Consider the following 11,955-nt stretch of genomic DNA (forward strand, 5'->3'; position numbering starts at 1 on the left):
TCGGAGGGAGTCAGACACCTGTACAAATATGCACTACAGAATTCATCCCAGCTATATGCACCTCAGTAGAAAGTTTCCTAACTATATCATGAGCATTCAAGTTTCTTCAAACCATGATCCCAGGGCAAGAAAACATTAGGAGTTTAAAGTTTTTGCATGGTAATATATAAGAAACTTCTACTAAAATCGTCTCAAAACGACTAAAGTACAGTTTTAGAAATATTATTTTTAAGAACCACAAGGTTATGATTTAAGAAGCACTTCTGCAGTATGTTGGAAAAACATGTATAACCCACGGGTGGGTCCACAAGAGGCGTTTGAAATTGCTTTATATACATGTATATAGTGGTGATCTTTTTCAATGGGAGTTTTCTTGTTCCTCATTCCATTCTGTATGCCCGCTCAATGTCTTGTTCCTTGATTCTCATTCTATGTGCCCTCTCAAAATACTTCCTCCAAAACACGAAAGTCCGCGTTGTTTCACAAATATGATTGATAGCTGAAGTGCAGTTCTCCCCTTTTTTGTCTCTGTGTTCTGCTAATTAAAAAACACAATAGGTTCACACCCATGCTTCAACACTGAACATCCGTAACTGTGTCCTCCATCCTTTCCTTTTCTTTATTTGACACCATCTTTATCCGGACTTTCTGAAGTTTTGTAATAACGTATTTTAAAACCTATTTGAGCCTGATAAGTGTGAAGTATCGGTCTCGCTACATTGAAAACTCAAAATTACAAAATGCACATATTTACCTTTATTCATCTCCGACTTCACTTCCTGCATATTTGACTGTTGTTACCTGTGTGCTTCTTGAGATAATTTTCAGATATAATCCTATGAAAAATCTTTAAAACTGTTGTGTCCCCGCCAATAATACAGGAGTTGTGGTGTGAACTCCAATGTACACTACGATATATCAGTATCATTATGATACTCAGACGAAGATTTTTAAAAGAATTTTCTCTTGCATTCCTGTGTGTAACTTTGATCCCCTACCATGACTCCGCCCTGCCCCTGGGTCATATTGTGAACAAATTTAATCTACACTACAGGAAGATGCTTACATATTTCGATCTGACAAACTACCCATGTGATTCTTAAGAAGGTTTAAATCGAATTTCATGAAAAATTGAAGACAACGAAAGTAATCAATCTCATAAATCCTATAAAGAGCGCAAAACCGAGAGTACGGCAAACACGGAATCCTGGAAACACCAGAGGTGGGATCAAGTGCCTAGGAGGAGTAAGTATCCCCTATTGCCTGGTCACATCTGAATGGAGCACTATATCTTTATAGGTAAAAAGAGTAATCCGTCATCAAAATTAATATGTAAAGAACGGCCTATCAATTGATATGAAACATGTCAGACAGCATTCGAACTAATGACAGGTTGCATTTCCAAATGCCGACTTTAAACAAGACTGTTGACACTCTTGTAACGTCACGTATTTGTCAGTAGCCTGCCTCGGTTCAAAACTTGATCATACGCAGAATATGATTTCGCTTATCGAATCAGTTCAGATGCGTAAACACTAGACTTTTTGACATCATAGAGAGTTGCTTCTTCAACAAAGATGGAAAACGGAAATATTCATATCTAGTGATCAGTCACCCAAAAACTTACTTTGTTCAACACTACTCTGATTCCACGCACAAGTACATGTACTCCGAAGTGGAAATAAAAAAAAATATGCTGGAGTTCCTCATCGACAACATCTTCGTAATCCTTGGTGATCAGATCTTCCAACAGTCTGTTGGAATTCCCATGGGCACGAATTGTGCTCCTTTGTGACCTGTTTTTATATTCTTATGAAGCAGAATTTATTAAAAAAAATTCTATGTGAGAAGAAAAAATATCTTGCTGTGACCTACACTGCTACATCTAGATATATCGACGACGTTTCATCCATTAACAATAATAATTTTCATTCAAATGTCGATTAAGTATATCCCTGTGAACTCGAAATAAAAGACACCACAGAGTCGTCCACTTCTGATTCATACTTAGATATTTTATTGAAAGTGGATATTAACGGCAAAGTAACAACTCAACTTTATGACAAACGGGGTGATTTCAGCTTCAGTTCCATCGTCAACTTCCCATATTTATATAGCAATATTCCATTTTCACCTGCATATGGTGTGTCTATATATCTCAACTAATTCGATATGCATATGATGAGTTTTTAAATCGAGGCAGGCTACTGACAAACAGGCTGATGTTACAGAGGTTTCAACAATAGCGTTTAAAGTCAGTATTTCGCGAATTCTATGGTCGTTAAAACTATCTAGTTGGCCAATACAACCTATCATTGGGTCAAATGCTGTCTGACGTCGCGCCGGTAAGTGAGAAAGTTTCCCAGTTTACTTTCGGAAGGTCGGTGGTCTCTTCCCAGGTACATTGTATCTGGGTTCTCTCTTCCACCAATAAAAACTGGGCGCCACCAGATAACTGAAAAAATTTTGAGTGTGGCGAAAAACATCAATCACCGTTCTTGGATAACTCCATTTACCTGATCAAGATAAAGGGCTCACGGCGGATGTGACCTCTCGACAGGGGACATTTACTCCTCCTAGGCACCTGATCCCACCTCTGGTATGTCCAGGGGTCCGTGTTTGCCCAACTCTTAATTTTGTATTCCTTATAGGAGTTATGAGATTGATCACTGTTCGTTATCTCCACCTTTCATGCAGGTAATAATGGCATATCCTACATAAATATTGGAAGATGGTATATAAGATGCTGAAGTCATCTCGTTTGTCAGAAAGCGGAGTTGTTAGTTTGCCATTGACGTCCATGTTTAATAAAATATCCAGGTATAAAGCAGGCAGATATGGAAGACTCTAGTGTATTTTATTTCAAGTTCACGGGGATATATCGAATCGACATATGAATGAAAATTCAGTATTGTTATTAGGTAAAATATCGATGCATCTAAATGTGGAGTAAAAGGCCACAGCAAAAAAAATTTCTTGTCATGAAGAACCTTTTAAAGAAATTCTGCTTTAAAAGAATAAAATAAGAGGGCCACAGGCCTTATCTGTCACCTGAGTATTAGCTAAAAGTATCACTAGCCCCAAGGGATATGTTCTTAAAACACATAGTGTCCATACTGATGAAATGCTTTACATAACATACGTTATATTAACACTATATGACTAGTACCCACCCTTGATTCAGAACCCAGGACTTATGGAATTCACTATTTGGCACACTCCTTTCTGCTATAAAACTCTTTCAAATGATGAAGACAATAATCACTATGATAATTTTGGTCTTACCTTTGAACTCCTGGGATCTTGAAAATTGCAATTCTGGTAAAGTGCTGCTCCTTTTAAATATCTATTTAGTTTCAGTTCAAAATCAACAGAATTGAAAATATGTTATTCAAATGTTTTACGTCCTTCATATGAGACCGCAAACACCGAGGCCCCGTGTTACAGCAGGTGTGGCACGATAAACATCCCTCCCTCCTTAAAGACCTTAAACGCCGAGCATAGGACTTTCATCTGCAATGGTGACATCTCCATATCAGTGAAAAGTTCTCGAGGGGACGTTAAACAATATACAACCAAGCAACAGATAAATAATGTATATGTCAAGTTTGGTTTGCCCTGGAGTTAGAACCTCTACCCCCGTGGATCATGAAATTTACAATTTTAAAAGACTGCTCTACAGGACCATGCATTTAGGTTTTCCTACAGATGTTCAATTGTAGAGAAGTTTTTGAAAAATGGTAATTTTTTGCAGTTTTTGCTCCGCCTCTAAGGATCCGGGATTGCAGGAGTCTTGAAATTTACAATTTATGTCCTCCTTATCCCAAAGATGCTTCATACAAGTATCAAATTGGAAAAGAATTAGAATAGAAGATATCAAGAAGACGTTAGAATTGTTCATTTGTTAACTGGTACTTCACGTGACGTTTCATTATGAGTGAATTTTCCCCCGAAAGGATGCAGATCATTAGCAATAGGCCATCTGAGTGAATCAGGTGACGTAAATATATATCAGCTAATAAAGGAGCACAATCCGTGCCTATGAATTTCCAACATACTGTTTGAGAACACTACGTAGATATTGTTAATGAGTAACTTCTGTTGGAAGACCTGATCACCAAAGACTATGTAGATATTGTTAATGAGTAACTCCTGCATCTTTTTAGCATCAACTTTAGATTACTTGTGAGTAGAATCAAAGTTATGTTTAACAAAGTAAAATTTTGATGACTATAATTACAAGATATGAATATTTCCGAGTTCCATTTGTATTAAAGAAGCAGTTGTCTATGCTGTCAAAAGCCTAGGTAATCTTTAGTGTATTATGAGGTGGTGTAAAGTGTCGAAAAGGCGTACATTTTGATGGTGTTGATTTTGGAAAACTTTTGTGATTTCTTTACTAAGTCTTGTGGAATTTTTGAGAATCCAAACCTAACGTCATTATATCGGGGTTTATGTTTGTTTTGTTGGTTTGTGTGTTGTTTTGTTGGTTTGTGTGTTGTTTTGTTGGTTTGTGTGTTGGTTTGTGTTTGTTTTGTTGGTTTGTGTGTTGTTTTGGGTTATTTTTATTTTCTGAATATAGAGACTTCACCAGCTTTCGATAAAGTGTCGTAGATTTTGACCTAAGCATGGGACTCATGGATATAGGAGTGTCATAGATAAGCATGGGTGTAGGAGTGTCATAGATAAGCATGGGTATAGGAGTGTCATAGATAAGCATGGGACTCATGGGTATAGGAGTGTCATAGATAAGCAAGGGACTCGTGGATATAGGAGTGTCATAGATAAGCAAGGGACTCATGGGTATAGGAGTGTCATAGATAAGCAAGGGACTCGTGTATATAAGAGTGTCATAGATAAGCATGGGTATAGGAGTGTCATAGATAAGCATGGGTATAGGAGTGTCATAGATAAGCAAGGGACTCATGGGTATAGGAGTGTCATAGATAAGCATGGATATAGGAGTGTCATAGATAAGCATGGGTATAGGAGTGTCATAGATAAGCAAGGGACTTATGGGTGTAGGAGTGTCATTGATAAACAAGGGACTAATGGATATAGGAGTGTCATAGATAAGCAAGGGACTCATGGATATAGGAGTATTATAGATAAGCATGGGTGTAGGAGTGTCACAGATAAGCATGGGTATAGGAGTGTCATAGATAAGCAAGGGACTCGTGAGTATAGGAGTGTCATAGATAATCATGGGACTCATGGGTATAGGAGTGCCATGGGTAAGCAAGGGACTCATGAGTATAGGAGTGTCATAGATAAGCATGGGTATAGGAGTGTCATAGATAAGCATGGGTATAGGAGTGTCATAGATAAGCATGGGTATAGGAGTGTCATAGATAAGCATGGAGTGTCATAGATAAGCATGGGTATAGGAGTGTCATAGATAAGCAAGGGACTCATGGGTATAGGAGTGTCATAGATAAGCAAGGGACTCATGGGTATAGGAGTGAGGGTTATTTATCATGTTGAAGCCTAGTGTGACATTGTATCTTAGTTGTTGTCATATGCAAACTATATATCTTCTAGTACTGTGGATCTTGAAAGGAAGATTTATTTTAAAGAGAAGGCCCTATTATTACTATTTATTAATCATCTCCGCTTGGTCCTTTATTTGAAAAAACTTCCATCTTTTCCCCCCCCCCTTTTTTTTTTTTTTTTTTTTTTTTAACTAAGAATGATTTTCATCAAGGTTGGTTGAAATTAACATTGATGTTCTGGAGAAGAAGTAGAAAATGTAATAATTTTATAGACAGGCGGACAAAGTTTGATTAGAAAAACTCACATGACATTCCATCTGAAGTGAGCTACATATTTAAAAATAAAACCGCCATGTCATACAAACAGAAGGAATATACAGACATCAGCATGATGTGTATGAAGACAACGAAAAGTGATCAATCTCATAACTCCTATAAAGAATGCGAAAATGATACAAGGTCAAACACAGATCCCTGTACATAGCAGAGATGGAATCAGGTGCCTAGGAGTGTAAGCATACTCTTGTTTAATTTATACATCTGTGGGTAAGGGCGATGCCATACAAGGGGTTTGATTTTTCCAACGAATGTTTCTTGGTTTTTTATCTTTCTCAAAAGGGCCCCAATCGAAAACTTTTGTCAACTTAGTTTGCAAACAGTATACAGGGTTAACTTTTTAAAACCATAAACCTGGGTAAAGTTAGATTCACAAAAACGCCGAACTTTTGCATTGGAAAATATAATCATGTTATTTAGGAAAATATATTCTTTAAAATAACTATATGGCTAATGAATACTCCTGTAGTGTTAATACAAAGTTTATTCAAGACCTTGCATAACCAATACGTGCATGGCCACTCAGGAGTTCATGTAGATACGTATATTGTTATATAAATTTTATTATTATATCATAATTATTGTTAATTCAAATATGCTAAGGTGACAATGGACATTTTTTATGACATGTATTGCGCCGAAGGAACGAGTCACTTTGAAATTTGACTGACCGGATTTCCTCAATTCCTTTTCACTCCTCAGAGACCGTATATGAAATTTCTTAAGTAATTATAGCGATAAAAATATGTTAACACTGTTCAGATCAGTTTCTGAGAATCTGGACCCCTCCATCGTGTAAAAAATATCGCCATTTTTCACCATTCTTCCCCTACTTAATCCGGAGTTTTCAATAATAAAAAAAAAATCACATCTGCTTCGTACTTAGATGTTTTATTGAACATAGATGTTAATGGCAAACTTACAACTTAACTTTATGAAAAACGGGATGACATCAGCTTCTCCATTGTCACCTACATATGGTGTTAATGTCTCTCAGCTGGTTCGATATATGCAAGAGTTTGTTATATGTAGGATCAGTTTTTAAATGGAAGCAGGTTACTGACAAACAAGTTGATGTTATAGAAGTTTCAACATTCTCGTTTAAAGTCAGCATTTCGCAAATTCTATGGTCGTTATAATGATCCAGTTTGACAATACACCCTGTAATTGGATCAAATGCTGTCTTACTTATTTCATACCCATTGTTAGACCGTTCTTTACAGACTGATTTTGACTAAAGATTACTCCATTTACCTGGTCAATATATAGGGATCGCGGTGGGTGTGACCGGTCGACAGGGGACATTTACTCCCCCTAGGCACCTGATCCCACCTCTGGTATATCAAGTGGTCCGTGTTTGCCCAACTCTTAATTTTGTATACCTTATAGGATTTATGAGATTGATCGCTGTTCGTTATCTTAACCTTTTCATGTACTTGATCAATGGTATTTTTCCCTAACAAGCGAAGTCTAGTCTGGAAGAATAGCATACCCAGTTATTTGAATTAATTTACATTTTCAATAATATTCTTATTGGTCACTGAGGCCCTTTGGAAAATACTAAAATCTTTATTATGTTAACTTCACCATTAAGTTTCTGTTAAGCACAAATGAAAACAAAATACGTACAATGCATTTTGTAAAGCATTGTCAGTTTCAGTCAAATTAACCGTTTTCATTTGCCAATCGGAGTTGATGTCGAGCGCATAGAATAGAGAGATGAAAACTTTTTTGTGGCTTCGTTTTCAAGAAAGCATTTATCTTATTCAGTGAAAATTTATGTTTGTAATAAAATCTGGTTCAGATTTGCTTGTTACGATATCAAGCTCTGAAATATCTTCATTCTCATTAACAGTCGTCTTGAATACCTATAAAAATGTTTCTGTGTATTCTTATATAAACTGTATGAATATATATAAAAGAAATTATCTATTACTTTTTAAAACTATTGAATGAAAAACGTTCGTGCCTTGGAGGTCAGACATTGCAATCAGAGGGTGTTCAGAATTGAGTATGTATATTTCCGATTGTACATATTATTTTGACAAAACAACATTATCACCTGCTTATTTGGTGTATTTTTATCACCTGCTTTTTTGGTGTATTTTTAGGAGAATATGTAGAGCGGCACGTCATAAATATTCAAAATAGCTAAATAAGAGAGGTTCTCCAGCTTATCGGGCCTCTAAGGCCCTATGATGCTACGAAGGGTTAATTCGAAATTATTCCTTGTCACCCAAGTTAAGTGATGTGGCTCCTTTTTATGACACAAGGCCATATGGAATTGTTAAAACAGGATCCCGGCATATTTGAAATGTTTACTAAGACCCATCCCAGTTTACTAGTCAGTAGCATACATGTGTAGGAATGATATCACATCCTGCTATTTGGCAGCATAAAGATGTTTGTTCGGTAGATGTTTATTGTTTAACATGTTATGGTCACAGAACGTTCCTTTTGAGCATTGTAAATTGAAAGTGCATCTTTCATGAAAAAGAGTTCCTCCAAATTTTTAAAACATATAAACAACATTTGTAAATAAATCTGTAAGTACATTTATGGTTAGTACATTTATGATTATATAGTATGACTTTTCTGATCCACTGCTTCTTAAGAATATTTTGTTTTAATTCTCCATCCTATTTTCACAACTTCTTAATTGTCTTCACTTGGAAGTTTCTTCACTTGATTTAACGTAAATCCCCTTCACCCAAGGATGTTTTGTGCCAAGTTTGGTTGAATTTGGTTGTGTGGATCTTAAGAAAAAGTTGAAAATATAGGCGGACAAACTTTGGTCAAAAAAGATCATCTTGGCTTCAGCTCAATGAGCTAAAAATGTAGTGATATTAAACACATTTTCTTTAATTGCAAGACTTATATGGAATGCTGCTTAATAGTATTTGTAAATCTTTCAAATTCACACATAGTAATTTGTAGACTCATGATGAAGTGTTTTTTGTTAAATTATGGGTAAAAGAATTGCAGTGCATGGTTTCTATTATTCATGCGGAGACCTTGCAGATTTCCCCCACTTACTGTAGGCATTTGTTTATCTAATGATATCAATTTGTTCATTTATTTGCATGTATTTATTGATATATTATTACCTGAAAGCATTTCTTCATTAAGAAAATGTTTTCCCGGAAGACTAAAACTGTATACAAATAATATCACTGAACCAATACTTGTTGATATATGTTAGTGAGCTGACCAGAGAGACACAAATGAAGATTTATACCAGGTAGGTATAAAACTATACTAAACTCGCTTCCAACGGTCAACTACTACTTCAAAAAATCATACATGTATAAAACTTTCGGAATGGGTGCTAATTTACTAAAGTTAGAAAAAAAATTAGTAATTCAATGGTAAGATGGAGGAATTGGTCGGAAGATAATTTCAATTGTGCGCCAATAAATCTCAGAATTTAATCAGTTGCATCACCTTTCTAGATGATAAAATTAAACCGTCCCATTTATGAATCATTCAAAAGTGCGTTTGGGTTTGTCGTCAATTTTTTGTATTAAGAAATCGAATACAAATTGACAATGTCTAACACGTGCTTCCAAAAGAAATAAGCTATCAAATGCCAAAGCAAGCCTAAATCATAGAAGTATGAATTATCTAACATCCAAATTCCAGTTTTGTATGGTATGACAACAGAATAGGTAGCCTATCCCATGTATTTCGAAATCTTTAAAATCTTGTTTTACAGAAAGGATCACTCAACATGGATTTCACATCATGCTGGTGAGTTTATTTTTATACATTATTGTAGTAAAAAAAAACAACTAACAACAAGAGTTTAATAATGTTGATTTCCATTCACCACGATGCTATACTGTTTGAGCAGTAAGTGTTACGTGTCTCATTTACATGCAATATAACATTACAGATTTTGTTCATAGATTGTCGTGTTTCCGACTGGTACACTCGTATCTGTTAATGACTTCATGTCAAAATAGTGTATAAAACATATTCACAGACATATCAATAAGAGAATAGAAAGTTGCAAATGTGCTGATTAAAAACACGCAGTCCTGAGAACTACAGGTTCTGACAAATTCGAGCAGCTGATTCCAGAAAATCATGGATGATGCCTTTAAAGACATTTATAATGTTCAGTTGGTAAATATAAAATGCCACTATCGCTATTTCCTGTTGCTCTAGTACTAATTTGGCTGACAAAACTAAAAACATTCATATATTCTGGTGTCATATTTTTTTTGTAGAACCTAAGCTTTCTATATATATAAAATGATTATGAAAAGCATTCATTTCAGAATACTAAAAATATGAACAGTGGGAGTTAATTTCACATTCATAATAATTCTGGCGGCCCTTTTCTGCACCTTAAATAATTTTTTTTTTTTTACTGAACACCAAATTGTGCAACGATAAATTAAAATGAGGATAGATAACTGTGTTATAAATTTTCAAAAATGCTGCATTTGACATCACATTTTGCAGACCACATAAAATACTTATTTTCTGTCAAAGTTTCTTGCATAAAAATTCAATGTCACAGACCAAGTAAGACATTCATCTATTTGTACACCAAGAAGTTTGGCAGTTTTAACAGTATCTAAAACAATATTACCTACTTTAATTACATTTTTCTACACTTTGAGAGTTTTTCTGCAATACCAATCAACATACAAACAGCATACAATCTTCGAACTTTCCCCTAGTGTATTTTATTTCGACAGATCAACGACAGAACTTGTGTCTACTGCATGTGAATGTATATTTCAACAGAGTATCAGCAGAAAGAAAGACGTTAAAAAACAAAACAAAACACTGAAATAATAAAATGGGAGAAACAGATTCCATAACGTGCTCAAATTTGCGTTCCTTTATTATTTTTATTTAATTTAAAAAAAAAAAAACACTCGGCAAGCCCCGTATCTGTTGAGAATTTAAAAAAAAAAAAATTTAATAAACTGGAGTTTGATAATAATAAAAAATGGTTACTACCTCCCACTGGTTCTGGAACCTCAATGTTCATACACTGTATATGTTGTTTTCAAACAGTCACTGATACTTTAGCATATACATGTAGTTATGTACAGCTGTTACACAGGAGGATCTTTCTAAAGTGCAACACAGTTCTATATAATTCATTTAAATCAATCACTTTTCACTTTTCTAAATTATTTTCGTAAAACTATACCCGTTCAATCTATAGTAAGTTTTACACTAATATCAGCACAAATATCAGCAGTTAGAGGTCTGAGCGTCTCAAGTTTTTCTTGAAAACCTATATATATATATATATATATATATATATATATATATATATATATTATATGACTGTAAGAACATCACAGTATCATATAAGGAAATGGGAGTGCTAACGTTTCAGTAGTCATATTTCTGCAGTTATTGGTCAAAGTTTTAAAAATCAGGGATAAAATTTATGCCAGATCCTCTGTAATAAATGCTTTAGATTCATAATTAGAGCAAAAATGAATTCTGATTTTTCAAACAAAAAATATTTTTGGATGAAATATATATTGCATAAAATAAGAAGGTTCTACCAATTTTGCGACACATTTTTGTTTTTTAATATAATTTCTCCATTTTTTTTTTATTTCCTCCTGATATTCATCTAAACTTTGTTCTGTACATGTACATTTTGCGGTTTTTGTGTAGGAAAAGCAAGAGGAATGCTGTTTTCACGAATGCTGACTTGCGGCATACTTCATGGATAAGAGAAGTTGGATAGTAAAAAAATGTACCTAAGGCTATTTTTAGACACCTACGTACATGTGTACACATTCTTCAAATTACATGTAGAAGCGCATACCGTAGGATGAACAAACTTTCTAATGAAGTATTCATACAATTACATGAACAAAAATACTTGCTTTTCATTGTAGTTTTGATTAGGTTTGCTGATCTAAAAGAATTTAACGTTGAATACAACATATGATTGTATGGAGCGTAAGATGCGGACAACAATGAAAATGAAGCTGAAAAAAACATTTTACAGAATTCTCAGCGTGATCAGCCGGTCATTCACAGTATCGGGTAGGTTACAAATAGAGAGATATGTAGCGTCACCATGTAGAACATACGGGTAACCACGCGGCTGCACGTGCACGGCGAAATTTTTAACAGACCC

At 34.9% G+C, this 11,955-nt stretch overlaps 1 long non-coding RNA gene across 1 annotated transcript; it reads right to left on the reverse strand.

The window, feature by feature from the left end:
- Positions 1-208: 208 nt before the first annotated feature.
- On the reverse strand, positions 209-2,670 carry LOC125670239 (uncharacterized). The gene is made up of 2 exons (XR_007368139.2): positions 755-2,670; positions 209-648 (listed from the first exon to the last, which is right to left on the reverse strand). It is a non-coding gene; the product is annotated as an uncharacterized LOC125670239 (long non-coding RNA).
- Positions 2,671-11,955: the final 9,285 nt, after the last annotated feature.

The sequence above is a fragment of the Ostrea edulis genome, chromosome 4, assembly GCF_947568905.1.
Source record: "Ostrea edulis chromosome 4, xbOstEdul1.1, whole genome shotgun sequence".
Lineage (NCBI taxonomy): Eukaryota > Metazoa > Mollusca > Bivalvia > Ostreida > Ostreidae > Ostrea > Ostrea edulis.